This window comes from Camelus bactrianus, chromosome 11, assembly GCF_048773025.1.
Source record: "Camelus bactrianus isolate YW-2024 breed Bactrian camel chromosome 11, ASM4877302v1, whole genome shotgun sequence".
In the NCBI taxonomy this organism is placed as follows: domain Eukaryota; kingdom Metazoa; phylum Chordata; class Mammalia; order Artiodactyla; family Camelidae; genus Camelus; species Camelus bactrianus.
The window spans coordinates 85,288,836-85,303,685 of NC_133549.1; the positions used below are offsets into that span (position 1 = coordinate 85,288,836).

Genomic DNA, 14,850 nt, shown 5'->3' on the forward strand with positions numbered 1-14,850 from the left:
ATTTCTCCTCACAAAAAGGCATCTAGGTGATCTCTTTGGTGGCCTGGAATAGTCAGAAATGGAGTTGGACAAGGAATTCTGGTGTATGAAGCCTCCCATTTATTTATGTATCTGTATTTGTGTCTCGCATGAGCTAAGGTTTGTCTAAACATAGTCAAGATATATATATATATAAAAATCTCAGGAAGGATCTTAATAATATACATTTAAGTTTCTAGTAGGTAAAAGAACTAAAAAACAAACAAAAATGGAATCTACTTAAAGTAGTAGAACACAGAGAAGAGAATATGATGTGGTAAGATGGGGACACTGGCAGAAACTGGGGAAATGGGAGGGAGGGCTGCCCTCAGCTCCTGACTGGTAATGTCACTTGGAGAGAAAGCCTGAGAAAAGCTGTGTCTCCTCCAGCTTTCTCCAAGTTCACCGTGGTCTGGACACAGAGATGCTCTGCGGAAGCAAGTCTCTGGGAAGCATCTGGCAGAGGCTGAAGTTTGTGGGGAGGGTACCATCTGCCCGCAGAGTGGTAGGTCTTTGGTGGTTTGCCTCTGTCTTCAGTTTTTATCTTGAATACAAATTTGCACTGTTGCAGGACACAGGATTTCTTTTTCAAACTTTATGGAGCGGACCCAGGGTACAATCCATGCTGTACCTCATTCTGGAGAATGATGCTACTGTCCCCAGTGGGCAGCAGGAGGCTGTGCTCAAACTTCCTAACACAGAAGCAGACTGTGTGACCTGGCAGTGTGTTCCTAAGTTCCAGCTCTTCATTGCTGCATTGATGATGACCAGGCAAATAGGATGCTGATGTCACAGGACACCTTCAGGCTGAGGTCACTGGGAACTAAATGGTTACTTAGAGCAAGAGTTGCTGGGAGAGGTGGGAATCTCTCCCATAGGGAAAAGGTGATTCTTGTGGATGAAATAAAGGCTCTAAGGGCAAAATTTCTTGCCATTGCCCAAGGAGGAATAATAGAAGCAAAGGAATAAAGAAATGAAAATATAAATAAAGATAATAATGTTATTAATAGTAATACATAAAATTATTTGTTTATATTGTTATAATTTATATTATATAATATATTTATATATAATACTTTATTATAATTATATTATTATTTTATAATAAAATAAAAAAATAGGAATAAGTAAAAAATAAAAATAGTAGAAATAAAGAAACAATTAGGGTTTTTTTCCCTGTATATCTTAGAATAACCAAGCCAGTCACTGGCATTGGTTTCCCAGGACAGAACCTCTGATGAGGTGATCCAGGCACCCCGTGGAAAGCAAAGGGCAGCTTCTACTGAAGGAAATCAGGCCTTTCCTCCAGTCCTGGAGAAAGTCTTGGAATTCCTCCTTGCATTGCTGTAGCTCTATGACCCATATCCTTTCCTTAATTCCTTGGCTGAAAAATGTGCAGGAAAAGCCTTTCTTTCCCTCAGCTCCTGGAAAACTATCTGACATCTCATTCCTGTCATCCCTGTAGCCAGATCCGTTCTCTGGGAGAACCTGATTGAATAGCTTGACCAACAGATTTATTCTCAGGACTGAAATCAAAGATAAAGGAAGGGGCTGGGAATGCGAAGGAGAGTAAGAATTATGTTACACTCAAAACCACATTGAACTTTATGTGTTCCATTTGTGGTTTGGATGGGGATGGAGGTAGGGGAGGAGAGGAAAGAAGGAGGTTTCTGCCTTCACTTCTGCTCCACTCCAGCTGAGAAACCATACAGTAGTGGTCCAACATATCTGACTCCTCATGCTGCCCAGGACATTGGTGGGGGCATGGCGACCCAGGTAGCATATTTGTCATTCATACTCTTTTAGATTCAACATCACACAATCCGAGGAATCTGCTCTCTATCCATTCTGTAATTAGAAGCTGTCATTTTGTTCACATACAGTTTATAGAGTCCTTTCACATTTGTTCACTCTAACCAGTTCAGTGAGAGACAACCTGGGGAAAGCACCATGGGAGACTCTGAGGTCGTTTCCACTGATATACATATATGTTTTATAGTAACAGCTTTAGGATAAGAATCAAATTAAGGATGCATTATGCAACTGAGGGGGCCAGAGCTAGAATAAATTATTTAGAAATCAGAAGCACTGATCTGCTCTGGGATGCTATGGATATTTCCGCTCCTTGGAGGATGGTATGAGAGCTAATACAGTTTGATTTCTTTCAGTGTGGAAATGATTACACATGTGTAGCTGAGCTATTCAAAAATAGCAACTAAGAGCACATCTGATATAAACCATATATGTCCCAATATGAAAGGTAGTATAACCATTATTTCCTTGGAGTAGATATGGAGGGAATGTAACCCTGAGCATTGGTTACTATGTCCATCATTTCCTTCATAATCACAACCCAATATACAATTTTCCACCATTTAATTATATAAATGTCTTTTGGTAAATAGTTGTTAATTCTGTTGAATCATGTTTATGACCAGTGTGTAGTGAAATAGAGAGTATAAATTATAAAATATCAGAAACTTCAAGCACATGGTATATGTCACAGGGAAGAATAAAAATGTAGAAAAGGATTTTGCTATTAAAATCAATTGTCATCAGTATGTGGAATATTTAAGAAGATACTCAAGCATAACAAGGTGAAAAATGGCCTTGAGGAAACAGATCTTCCTTTGCTGGGGAGGTGCAAACAGAGACCAAGTGAGGCCTGCCACAGACTTTCCACTAGGACCCTGTGGACTGCTACATTGCCTGGAATGAAGACAAATGGTTTTCTAAAGCTTAACACTCCAAGGTCATGTGATTTATCTTGATATCTGCATCCTGAATATCATCTCCTCTAGAGCCTGATGGACCTGCTTGTTTCATAGAGTATAGGTGACAGGGTTCAGCAGCGGGGTCACCACCGTGTTCACAAGGGCAGCCTCCCTGTTGGAGCCCAGCCTGTTTGTTTCCTTTGGTTTCATGTATATAAAAACACAGCTGCTGTACATCAGAGAGAGGACAATGAGGTAAGAGGAGCAGGTGGAGAAAGCCTTCTGTCGCTCGTTGGCTGATGGGAGTTGCATGACTGTGATTACTATGTTGCTATATGAAATGATGGTTATGAGGAGGGATGTCAAAAGGACACACAAATCAAGGACAAAGTGCAACATTTCAATAGATTTGGTGTCAGGACAGGAGAGATGGACCATGAGGCTAAGGTCACAGAAGAAGTGAGGGATCACATGGAGGCCACAGAAGGATAACCGGGAAAGCTTCACCACTGGACCAGTGATGAGACTGAAGCCCAAAGCAAAGCAGGTGGTGACCAGAGGAAGCAAGTCCTCAGGTTCATGATGGTTGGGTAATGCAGAGGCTTGCAAATGGCCAAGTACTGATCCAGAGACATCACAACTATGAGGAGGAAACCTGCTACTCCCAGAAATAAAAAGATAAAGTCTCATATGAAACAAGCATCAAAGGAAATTGTTTGCCTAAAAGAAAGATGATCAACAATTTAGGAATAACAGTACTTGTGAAACAACACTCAATGAAAGAGAAAGTGCTGAGGAAAAAGTACATGGGTGTCCGGAGTCTGGAGTCAGCACAGGTGACGGTGCCTATGAGTGTACTGCCTGCAATGGATGCCAGGTATGCCGGCAGGTGCACCAGGAAGAGGACTTTTCCCAGATGCTGGACAGCAGGAAACCCCTCCAAAGTGAATGCTTGGACAGCTGTCCCATTCCCCGTTTCCATGGACATCTCTTTCCACAGCAGCAACACCTGTGGATCTTAAGCTACAATAAAGACATCACAGTGAGCACAAAGGATTTGAGCATAAGACCAAGCTATCTGACTACCTGAGAAGGTGGCTTCATGGATTGTAAAGTAGTCCAGTCAGTTGGTTATTGAATCAGACGGACCTGCTTTCAATACTAGTTCAACACTGAGTTCTAATCCCTGAGAGAGAGGGTATCTTTGGAAAATTATTTAACCTTTGTGAACTTCATTTTCACCCCATGTAAAATGAAGATGACAGGATCTACCTGTTCATGTACTTGTGAAAATTAGGTAAAATAAAGCACGTAATTCACTTGTCATATGATATCAATGATTTCTATGTGCTCTTCAAAGTATAATTTTAATATTTAAATCATAGTCTGTTCTTAAAAATAGCATAATGAGTAGGCAGGGTTGTTCACATTTGTATCCTTATCAAACACTTAACTGTGTTTTAAAATACTACCAATTTATAAATAAAGACAATAGTAATATACCAATATTCACTTTGAAAATCCCTTGTACAAAATGCAAAAATCCTAGGTTCAAATTATCATCATCTTCTTCCTCATCCTCACCATTTGCTGAGGACTCTACTAGTGCTTGGGATTATACTGGTCACTGAAATTCAGTGTTTCTATTACTCTTTACAATAATCATGAGTGTTAGTTTGCCCCTACCCCTTCTGCTTAAGGACAATTAGAGGCTTAGAGGAGTTCCAGAGAGGTTATGTCACACAGCTGGGACTTTAACTAATTACGTCCAAATCCAAAGCCCGTGCTGTTTCCAAATGCTGCAACACAATATTTAAAATAGAAACAAATCTCTTGGTGATGATCTCTTACCCTTAAGTGAAAGTTTAGCTTTATTTATCTTTATTTTTCTATTATTCAGTTAACCTAATTGATGAATTACTGACCCACAGAATGACATAGGCCTTAGAGTTGTTCTAGTTTACTATAATCAGTCTAGAGAAGAGTCTGGAGACCAGGGATGTTGGGAGTTTCTCCATGATACAATATAAGTTGTAAGCCTAGGATTTACTCCAGTCTTCTGAGGCCCCATGCTGGTAGGAAAGAGAGACGGGGAGTGACAGTAGTTCACAGGATTAGAAAGTAACCTCGGCACTTAAGAGGTTACTTAAGAAAGTAACCTCGGGACATAGCATTCATGCATTTACTTTTACATCAATGCTCAGTGAACATTCTCTTTCTCTCCTCAGTCCCCTCAGTAAATTACTTCTCTTATGATGCTGTTTGGCTGTAGCATCTCGATACTAAGGTGAAAATCTACAGTGTGGAGTGTCTTCCTTTCTAACCTGCCATGGACTAAGTTCTCAGAAGTGATGTTCATGCAACCAAGCTGCTCCCCCTAGAGTGGCACTGTCCCCAGGGTAGCCTGGAGGAGCTGCTGCTAATGTTTCAGTGACAGCAGGAGATCCTCCAAGTTACCACTGTCCTGGCCCAGGCACACCAGAGTCACCTCAGGGGGGAACAGGGCTTCCTCCTCTTGCAGTCATTCTCTTCCAAGAAATCAACAGCTTTCTCTGCACTGAGGGGAAGGAGAGGAAAAGGAAACGTATTTGTTACAGCCTGTTGTTCCAGAGTGGGGTGAAGATGCCTCCTATGTTCTCAGTGTTCCTGGCTGGCAAAGCCCTGTTTTAATAACCCAGAATTTTTCATAGGCAAAGGTCACATGGCAGCTTTGACCCCTGAAACCTAGAAAAGGAGCAAATGGGTTATAACAGCCACACTTCACTGACCCAAATTCTGGGTGAAAGCTTGATTCTGGGACTAATCAAGGTTCTAGGACTAATTAAGATTCTGATGGAAGTTCTGCCTGTGCCTCCCTCAGTAACAGCTCATCTAATATACAACAGTGTTGTCCTCCAACTACACCAGCTAATGGGAGCAGGCAGCTTCTTCTGAGTCCAGCCCTGGGAGATGCTGAGACAAGTCTCCTTCTGCAGAGGTACATCATTTTCTTGGTCACATCTGCTCCAAGACACCTTCAATTGCAATCCATCTGCCATTATATCCTCACCTTTCTGTTTCTAAGTATCCTTGTTTCACTGAATCAATGATGAAAAACTCCAAACATATAGTCCTAAGGCCCCTGTGATAGTTTTCCTACAAGACTGTGGTCACTGTGCAGGATGTACCCAGTGAGCAGAGAGCACAGGCTTTCAAACCTCATTAGGAGCTGAAGGGACCAGAGGTAGAAAGCAAAGGCAGGACTGGTGCTCAAAGGACAGCTATTGGTCACTGTTGAGAATAATGGTTATTGGCACAATCTTTATGTTTATATTTCCATTGTTTCTGGTAATACGGGCCCAGATTTCCACAGTGTTTCCAGGATAGAAAAAAATTTCAAGATTTGAAAGTCAGCCAGCGTTTTTTAAAGAAATTATATGACAATTTCCCATGGGTTCCTAAAATCCCAATTTGCATGTTGCTAATGATTCCGAGTAGAAGTCCCGACTACAACTTTCTATATGTGACGTGTACATTAAGCCAGAGCATAGAGGGTAAGAGAACATTTCTGTCAAGAAAAAAAGCTGGATTATATTTAGACTTTCATCAGGCTTTTGGAAATGATGGTTCCCAAGGAAGGAAATGGGGGAGGGGGAAAGCCACCTTCCTCTCTTAACTATTCTTCAAGCCTCTACCAACATTTTAATTTTTTTTCATAGGATATATTTGTCTGAAGAGTATTTTGGTTTTCCTGCCTCCAAGCTCTTTGGAAAAGGGAAGCATATGCTTCTTCCTCTTCAGGGGAAAAAAGGAACACTAGGTAGTTTGTGTGATATCTCTAACCTGGCCTGCCTCTCTATAAAAGAATCTGTAAAGTGGATCCCCTGATTACTTCTAGAGCAGAACAAGAAGGGAGATATAAAAGCTCCATGGTGGAAAAGCTGTTGCCATGGCAACCACTGGCTTGGAAGGCTGCTTCTCTCCCTGGATACCCCAGCTGGGCTGCTGCAGCAGGACTGACTTATTTTTTGTGGCCTCTGGCTTCCCATCAAAAGCCAAGAAAGACTAAACTCCCAAAGTGTATTTGCAGGAAACACTGGGGTATATGGTAGCTATCTGGAAATCTGTTCTGCCTAAATCGTCCCTTACCTATCTTGATCATATCAAGTCAAAGCAAATGTCATAGAAATTTTCATGCGTGTTCACTGAATCCCATCTTCCCAGAAATGAACAAAATTATTTTTGTAACATTTGTCTATCTAAACATTGTTTTCAATCCAGGTCAAACCAAACCTGGTCCTCATTGTCATATTTTCAGTTAGAAGGTGGGGGATATAAATAATAATAGGAGATGAATTATAGAAGCTGGAACAACTTGAGACTCTACAAAGTAAAGAAATGTTTTAAATTTTCCTTGGTCTATGTTTTTCTTTTCTGGATAGTGTCTTCACAGTCCTCCAAAAATCACTATTTTTACACTTTTAATGATACTTTGAGTTTCAACTTATCTTTAAGTTTTTCAGTATTCCTTGTGGTTTGAGGATTTAATTGGCAATTAGAGCAAATAAAGGGATAGTTTGTAAAACTGTATTTGTGATTATCGAAACATGGAAGAATAAATCAAACATCATTGTGTGGATTTATTCTCTGCAGAATATTATATTTACCATTCTGTCTGAGCCAGTTTTCAAAAAAAATAGACTACACTAATATTCAGAATCTAGGTAAGAATTTTTTTTGTTGTTTAAAATGTACCTGGTTAATATGATCTGTTCATAGAACAGTTTTAATTTCTAGCATTATATCCCTGAGTAAGAAGGCTATGTAAGGACTAAGGACAGATAAATCCTACTGTCTATGATATTGTCAGAGAGGAACTAGGGGATGATGTGTTGAACAGGAAATGGGGGTTGGGGTGGGCAAAAGCACTGTCAACAGACTGAACTCCAGTCTGAGTGTGACCTTGTTGTAACACCAAACTGTCTCTTCACAGAATATCCATTAAAATAAACCAACAATCCCAATGGGGACCAAAAACACATCAGTTCTGATCCAGAGGGCTCATTAATATCAAAACTAATAACATCCATCCATATAAGAATAACCATATTAATGTAGGTATTTTCCAACTTGGGACCAGGCGGGGAAGCTGACAGTATAGGGCAATTATCATATCTAGATTTATTTTCTTTTTCATTCATGCATGGAAAAAAATCTTTTTAAACAAATTTCCACTTTAGAATGATAAGTAAAGCTGAATAATGTGGGTGAGACAAGAAGAAGTGGAAAAAGCTATCTGTAAATCTCAGAGATAAAGCAATTTTGTAAGGTTCTGGATCCTTCAGTTTCTATTAATTTCTTGGTAGGGTTCTCATGCTTATCTCTGATGTGTGAATATTCCAGCTGTTAGAGAGAATATCAGTGGTTCTAAGTGGTGTCTCTAATACCAAGATTCCAAAGCATCTTTATCTCAGGACCTTCCCAGCATGGAATGGTAAATGTTGTTTTGCAAGGTAAAGATTTTACATATAGTATAGAAGAACACCTCAAATCAAATTCCTTTGAAATGGGGGCAAAGTTCACATTTACAAATTCACATATCTCCTGATAACACCCTCACAGCTTACTACATGACATACAATTTTACAGTTGTGGGAGGGGAATCTACCAAGAGAAGATGAAAGATGTGCAATGGAGGGAGAAAAGTAATTTATATAATCCCCTTTTAGGAAACACGATCCTTTTGTCTGGACTTGAGACATCACCTCACCCATTAGCACCGTACTGGTCAATATCATGAAGTCAGTTTGTAAGATTCCTAAGATTCAAGAAACCACATTCATCTTCTTTCCACACATGTAACTCCAGGGATCTCAGAGAGATCAGAGCTGTTTGTACACTTGTGGGGGTGATGCTACCCATAACTGTCCTCTTATTCAGCACTTGTCACTGCTTAGAAGCAAATACTTGCAAAGAATTATCAGGAACCAGAGGAGATGCACTGGATTTTTTCCAACCTCCTAATATGACTGGACTGCTCAACTTTGGGTGGAAGTAGCTATCTGCATCTCCCTTACTTGGGAGGTCAGGCTAATCACAAGGCAGGGATGGAAAGGGCCAGTGCAGGCATAGTGGGGGAGCCTGTGTCAGACTTATTGAGAGGCACACCCTCACCTCACTGTAACACCTTAGAGAGGTTCAGCCTCATCAAATGACTCCACCTGGGCCTCAGGTGCCCAGACCAGTGGTGGACACTAGCCCAAGCCGGAGCAGATTATCTTACCCAGGAGTCAGAGTGCTCTGAAGGCACATACCTCTGGGAAGCTAGGGTCTGCCAAGTGCATGGGGATGTGGTAAAAGTGAAAAGAGAAGAATCAAAAAACCAGCTGTGCAGAGATGCAGGGTGCAAGAAGATTTTGTTAATGTAAAGAGGGAGGGGAGAAGCTACCTTGGTCTAGTTTTAGTTCCTGATTACATCCATATCTGAAGCTTTAACTGCTCTTCCTGACTGTGCAACACCATGAGAAATATCCCTGGATCTTAATCACGAACTCCCCAATGTCTACAGCCCATTTGCTACAAGTAGTGCCTGAAATGCTTTAGCACCCTTCCCTATCTTTCACTCAGCTAGCTCCAAGCCATTCTCCAGGTCCCAGCTTAACAGCACTTCCTGCAGGAAACCCTCCCGGACTACTCCTCAAACCTTGGCTCCACTTTTTATGGGTATAAAAGGTAGCACTCTGCACCTCACCATAGTTAGGAAATGTGATTACTTTCCTGTTAGACTGTAAATACCAAAGCATAAAAACCACTTCGATCCTACTGCTTAGCACACAGGGCAGGTACATGCTCAGTAACATTACTAAGTGAAGGAAAATCAAGAAACTGGTGGAGGTACGTAGGAGGACTGAGAAGGATCAACACTAATAAACACCCCTCTGATAAAAATGAAGCTGCTTTGACCCTACCTTACTGACCCTTTCCAAGTTTCTGGTTCCTCCCTCTTCCATCTCCACAACAGGCCCAAGTTGGCCATGAAAATCATCATATTATACTTTGGGGCCAACACATTCAGGAACCCAGGCTGGAGGAAGCACGTTTCCAGATAATTCACTGAAACAAAGGAAAGTCTATAGGAGTTTAGGAAGAAAGAATAATGACAGGTTTTGAGGTCTAGACAAATCTCAGTTCTGCTCTACATTTACTGGCTATGAACCCTGGACAAGTTACCGGAGACCTGGTTTCCTTATCTGTAAAGTGAAAAAAAATAATACCTCAAAGGTGAGGATGAAAATGACTTTGAAACCACAGCACCTAAGACAAGCTTGCAACTAATGTTAGTCAGCTGGTCGTGGTGAAGTCCACGCAGACCTCACCCCTACACCCCTACACCCCTACCCCCAGCTCCTACCAGCCACAGACAAGTTCAGAGCCCAGAGCCTGCCCTAAGACTGCGCATCTGAGAGAGGCGTTGGAGAACATCTATCCTGTTGGCTTTCCAGTGTATGAGAGCCCCAAGAAGTGAAAGAGAAAAAAAGAAGCAAAAAGAAAGAAAGAGCATCTCAGGGCCAGGCAGGTGGGCGGGCAGAGCAGGCTGGATGCGTGGTGGGGTAGCTCAAGATGTTTTTGGGGGAATCACTTGTTTTTTACTTAGTAGGTGCATTACTGTGAGCAAGGTGAGGAATAAACTATACATAGTTCCTGGAGAACTCAACTGGGATGCTTTTCATAAGAATATTTTATTAATACTTGAGAATTGAGAACATACAAATTAAATTCACCAGAAAGGCATATAAATTATAGCTAGCCACCAGGAGCACATTATTAGAGATGTTACTAATATCAAAATGAATTTTGTTTGCATTTTACTTGCCCTCAAAACTGTTCAGAAACTCTAGATTTTCTGTTGCTCATGTAAGATGGTCTCACATCTTTGAGCTCCAAAAACCAAACAAAAGAATTCTTTATAAAAAAAATCAAATTAATAGTTAAACCAGCACAACTAGGAATCTGTTCTGGAGCCTCTGTAGATGACTTATAGCACTGCTGGTCCTGCCTTTCAAACAGGTGGTACCAACACCCAGCAAAGTCCCAGGGAGGGATGGGGAGTGCTAGAGCTGAGAGTAATAAGGACAAGTTCATGGAGGAGATGTATCTCAGAGGAAGGCAGGACCTGACTAGGGCCCAGCCTTTCTTGGGGATGGGCTGGAGGGAGACACCACTGGCATCTTAACAGGATGCTCCTCCGGTGCAGGGACTGAATGTGCTGAGCACACATTGTAGGCAGGTCATTTGGCACGTCCACCTCCACCACATACACACTGAAGGACAATACCATCTCCAGTCAATGTAACAACAACAAGCAAAACAAAACCCACATACATTTCAAAATGCCCCTGGAGCCTGGATGAAAATCACACCCACCGAGTACCCCTAAATAAGTAGAAAGAAGAGACAAGAACAGCAGGTAGAAAGTCAAAGAGAGACAAAGAGGGAAACAAAAAATTTGATGAGGACCCAGCAGAAAAAGGACATCCTTCAGTGACTTTCCCTGCCAAATCAAGTCCCAACTCCTTAGAAAACAAAGCCCTCCAGAACTCGACCCCACCTATCCCAGCTGCCTCCACTCCAGCTTTCTCCCCAAGGACACTCACCCCCACCCTCCCTTCCCAGACAACTCCTGGTTTTCCTGACCGGAGGTGCCATGTTCAGACTTCTGTGCCTCGGCGTGTGCATTCTCCTCTACCTGGAGTGCACTTCTCAAGGCAAACTCCCAGTCATACATCAACACCCGGCATGAAGGTTTGTGAAGCCAGACACAGACAACCCCACGCAGGTGCACAGCAATCAGACCTACGCCACATAAGCAATGCTGTGGGCAGTACTGTCTTTCCATTACCTTCTAGGACCTTGTTTCTTTTAGGACTGACCTAATTTAATTCCTCTTGTGGCTCTTAGCCTGCTGAGTTCACGTGAATCTTCCCAACTGTGTACTGTGAAGCACACTGTTCCTGAAGAGAATGAAAATATTCAAGTATTTTTTAAAAAGAATTTTCACTAGTCTTTGTACCTAGCTAGCATATGTAGTAAAACATTCCCTATATTTCTAAAATTACGACCAAATTTAAATATGTTTCTGAAACAAATTTGCTTGTAAGAGTAAAATATGCTAAAGTTCCAAAGTTATTAATAACACTAATTAAGGAAAACAGGGCGTAATGAAAAGAGCTCTGGCAACTGAAAGACGATCTCAGTCTACAACCTCAAGTCTGACTCTTTAGTTGTGTGACCTTAGAACCTGGCTTCACCTCAAAATACTTTCTCATCTGAGAGAGAGAGAGCACTGCCCTTCCCTCTCTGCAGGGGTCTGTTCAGGTAACAGGAGACAAGGTACCTAGCACAGTACCTGACAGGCTGTGTTCATAAACAGTCTGCTGCCTTCCTTCAACACAAAAGACACGCTCACATGAAGGTTTAGGTGTGAGGGAGTCCACACCTCCACAAGTCTCCATCAGCACAAAATATCACAGCAGTTAGTTCTAATAAAAAAAAAAAACACAATACCGTCACCCCCAACCCACGAACATTTCTGAGGGATCTGGAGCCAGACAAGGGAGCCTGCATGTGGTTGTGCAAGAACTCCATCAGGGCCGCATACACACTGACCACTCGAGCATTAACAGGAAAAGTACACAGTCATTGTGCTAAAACCTCAGGATACCTTCATGCTAGAGCTCATGCAGGTTAAAGGGGAGAAAAAAGTCAAATTAGGCCCAACTCCAATAGACTCCTTAAATAAATCAAGACAGCGATGCTGACTTATCCTTCCTGAAAGGCGAACAGTACCATGCCTAAACCATTTAAACACTTCAAGATTGAAACATTCCACACCGGAACTGGTGCCACTACATGACTCAGAAAGCCTGCGCAGGGGACCACCAAGGGCACCACGGAAGGTGCTGAACCAATGCAATTCGCGGAAAACGCAGGCGAGGGGGCAGAAACAGGACGATGATTTCTGGGTTGTGCACACCCGCACCTGCGAACCGCTTTCCAGACCACGGCCGCCTCAAGCATTTGAAGTAATTCGCGGCTTCACTATGGGGACGGCAAGGGAAGGCCGCGAGGCGAGCACCCTGGGGCTGGGGGCCGTTCCCGTCCCGACGTCCCGGGGTCCCCAGTTCCCGGCCGCCGCCCCCCGCGCCCCTCCCCCACTCCGCGCGCCCAGCGAGGGCCGCCCGGCAAGCGCCGCGAGTAACGCCCCAGCCCGAGCGGCCAGGCCCCGCACGAGACCCTCGGCGCGCGGAAGGCGGGGCAGCCCGGCTGCGGTCCGGCCTGGCTCGGGGTCGGGGTCGCGGGTCGGGGCCGACGTTGCGTCTGAAGCGGCCTAGGCCGGGGGGAAGCCGGGCGGGCGCGGGGGCACGCGGGGCGCGGACACTCACCACATCACGCCGGAGGAGCCCTCGCCCATGAGGTTGCTGGAGCGCGGCCCCACGGCGACCAGCTCGGGGCCGCGCCCGCCGCCGCCGCCGCCCAATACTTCGCGGCCGCCGCTCGGCCCACGCTGCGCCTCCCGGAGGGACCGCGTGTCCGCAGCCGCTGCAGCCGCCGCCTCAGAAGAGCTGCTGAGCGGCGGAACCGCCCGCCGCTCGGACCGACTGCCAGCTGCCCCTTGCCTGCCTGACGAACTGACGGACGTGTGGCGGAGGGAGGGGCCCGGCCTAGGAGGGCTCCGGGGCGGGGCCGGGCAGCGAGCGCGCCGATTGGCTCCTGTGGTCCAGGGGCGGGGCTGCGCACTTGGTATAGACATGTGTGTGAACCGGTGTCCTCATAATTTGTATTCATTTTTTTCAATTAGGAATAATTTTGCTGTGAACATTTGTATACCAGTTTTGGGGAGATCTATATTTTCATTTCTCACAGCTATATGCCTGAGATTGTCATGGCTGCGTTATAAGGAAACTCTATGGTTAGCCTTTTTGGAAACTGCCTTTTTCCAAAGTGCCTGCACTATTTACATATTTCCACTAGTAGACTATGAGGGTTCCAATTTATCTCTAAATTATACCCTACACCTGTATCAGCTGTCTTTTTGATGACAGTCATCCTCATAGTTCTGAAGTGGCATCTCCTTGTGGTTTTGGATTCTGCTTCCCTGATACTGAGATTCTTTCATATGCTTTTTAGCCATTTGTATTGTCTTCTTTGGAGCAACATGTATTAGCAATTATGTATTCTAGGTGAAAGACTCTTCAGAAATATGATTTCTAAAAAAATCTCTCACTCTGTGGGATGTCCATTACTTTCTTGAGAATGTCCTTTGAAGCAGAAAAATCATTTAATTTAGGTAAAGTTTATTTCTTTTTTCTGTTCTTGCTTGTGTTTTCGTGTCATATCTAAAGCTGTGTTGACTCCCAAGGTCCCATTTTGGGTCTTTTTACCTTCTAGCCTGGCACTTCCTCTTCCCTTCTCCAACCCCCTTGTCTTCTTGAATCAAAACTAACCATACTTTACTTTGATTGACCATCCTAGCTCCAAAGTGGAAACATGTGATAAGGGTTTAAGCATCAGCCTTTCCTACAGAATTTGTGTGTTAATGGCAATTACTGGCCTAATGCTGAAAGGATAAACCTGAGCAGGTGGAACTAGCCTTTCAGTGAGCAGGTGGAACTAGCCTTTCAGTCAGCAGGTGGGAGAGGATTTGGGCAAGGAAGGGGCAGGCCCAGGCTGCGGGGGCAGGACAGGGGGGAATAGCACTCCCACCTCCCTCTTTCATTCCCCTTCATTGACCTTGAGGTTCTGCATCCGTAATGGGATAATACAACCCAATCTGGCAAGGTGGTGATGACACTTTACTCATGTCATTTATGAGCAAGTTCTTGGTACTAAGTAGTGGTCGGTTAATTGTGACTTTTCATCTTGGCCTGGCTGATAAGTGAAATGGGCACACCCTTAGCATGAGATTCAAACTCCTTTTAACTCAGTCTTCTTAGCCTTCCCACATGCTCTAGGGTGTCCTGGTCCTGTCATGAGACAGAGAGCTTCATCTTCAAGATCTAAAGTTGTATGGAAAGAGTATCCAGGTGTTGGTTGTGAGGAAAGAGCCTTGTCAAAGCTGGCCACCATGATGGAGGGGAAG

General features: G+C 43.7%; 1 protein-coding gene and 1 pseudogene across 4 annotated transcripts in view; both read right to left on the reverse strand.

Moving 5' to 3' along the window:
• Nucleotides 1-13,398, reverse strand: part of LOC105075742 (uncharacterized) — a 95,188-nt gene extending 81,790 nt beyond the window's left edge. For all 4 annotated transcript variants that reach the window (XR_012510388.1, XR_012510389.1, XR_012510390.1 and 1 more), the window contains exon 1: nt 13,154-13,398. The gene's annotated coding sequence lies outside the window, so the exon portion shown is untranslated. The remainder of the gene's footprint in view (nt 1-13,153) is intronic.
• Nucleotides 1,173-6,164, reverse strand: LOC123615565 (olfactory receptor 6C75-like; annotated as a pseudogene).
• Nucleotides 13,399-14,850: the final 1,452 nt, after the last annotated feature.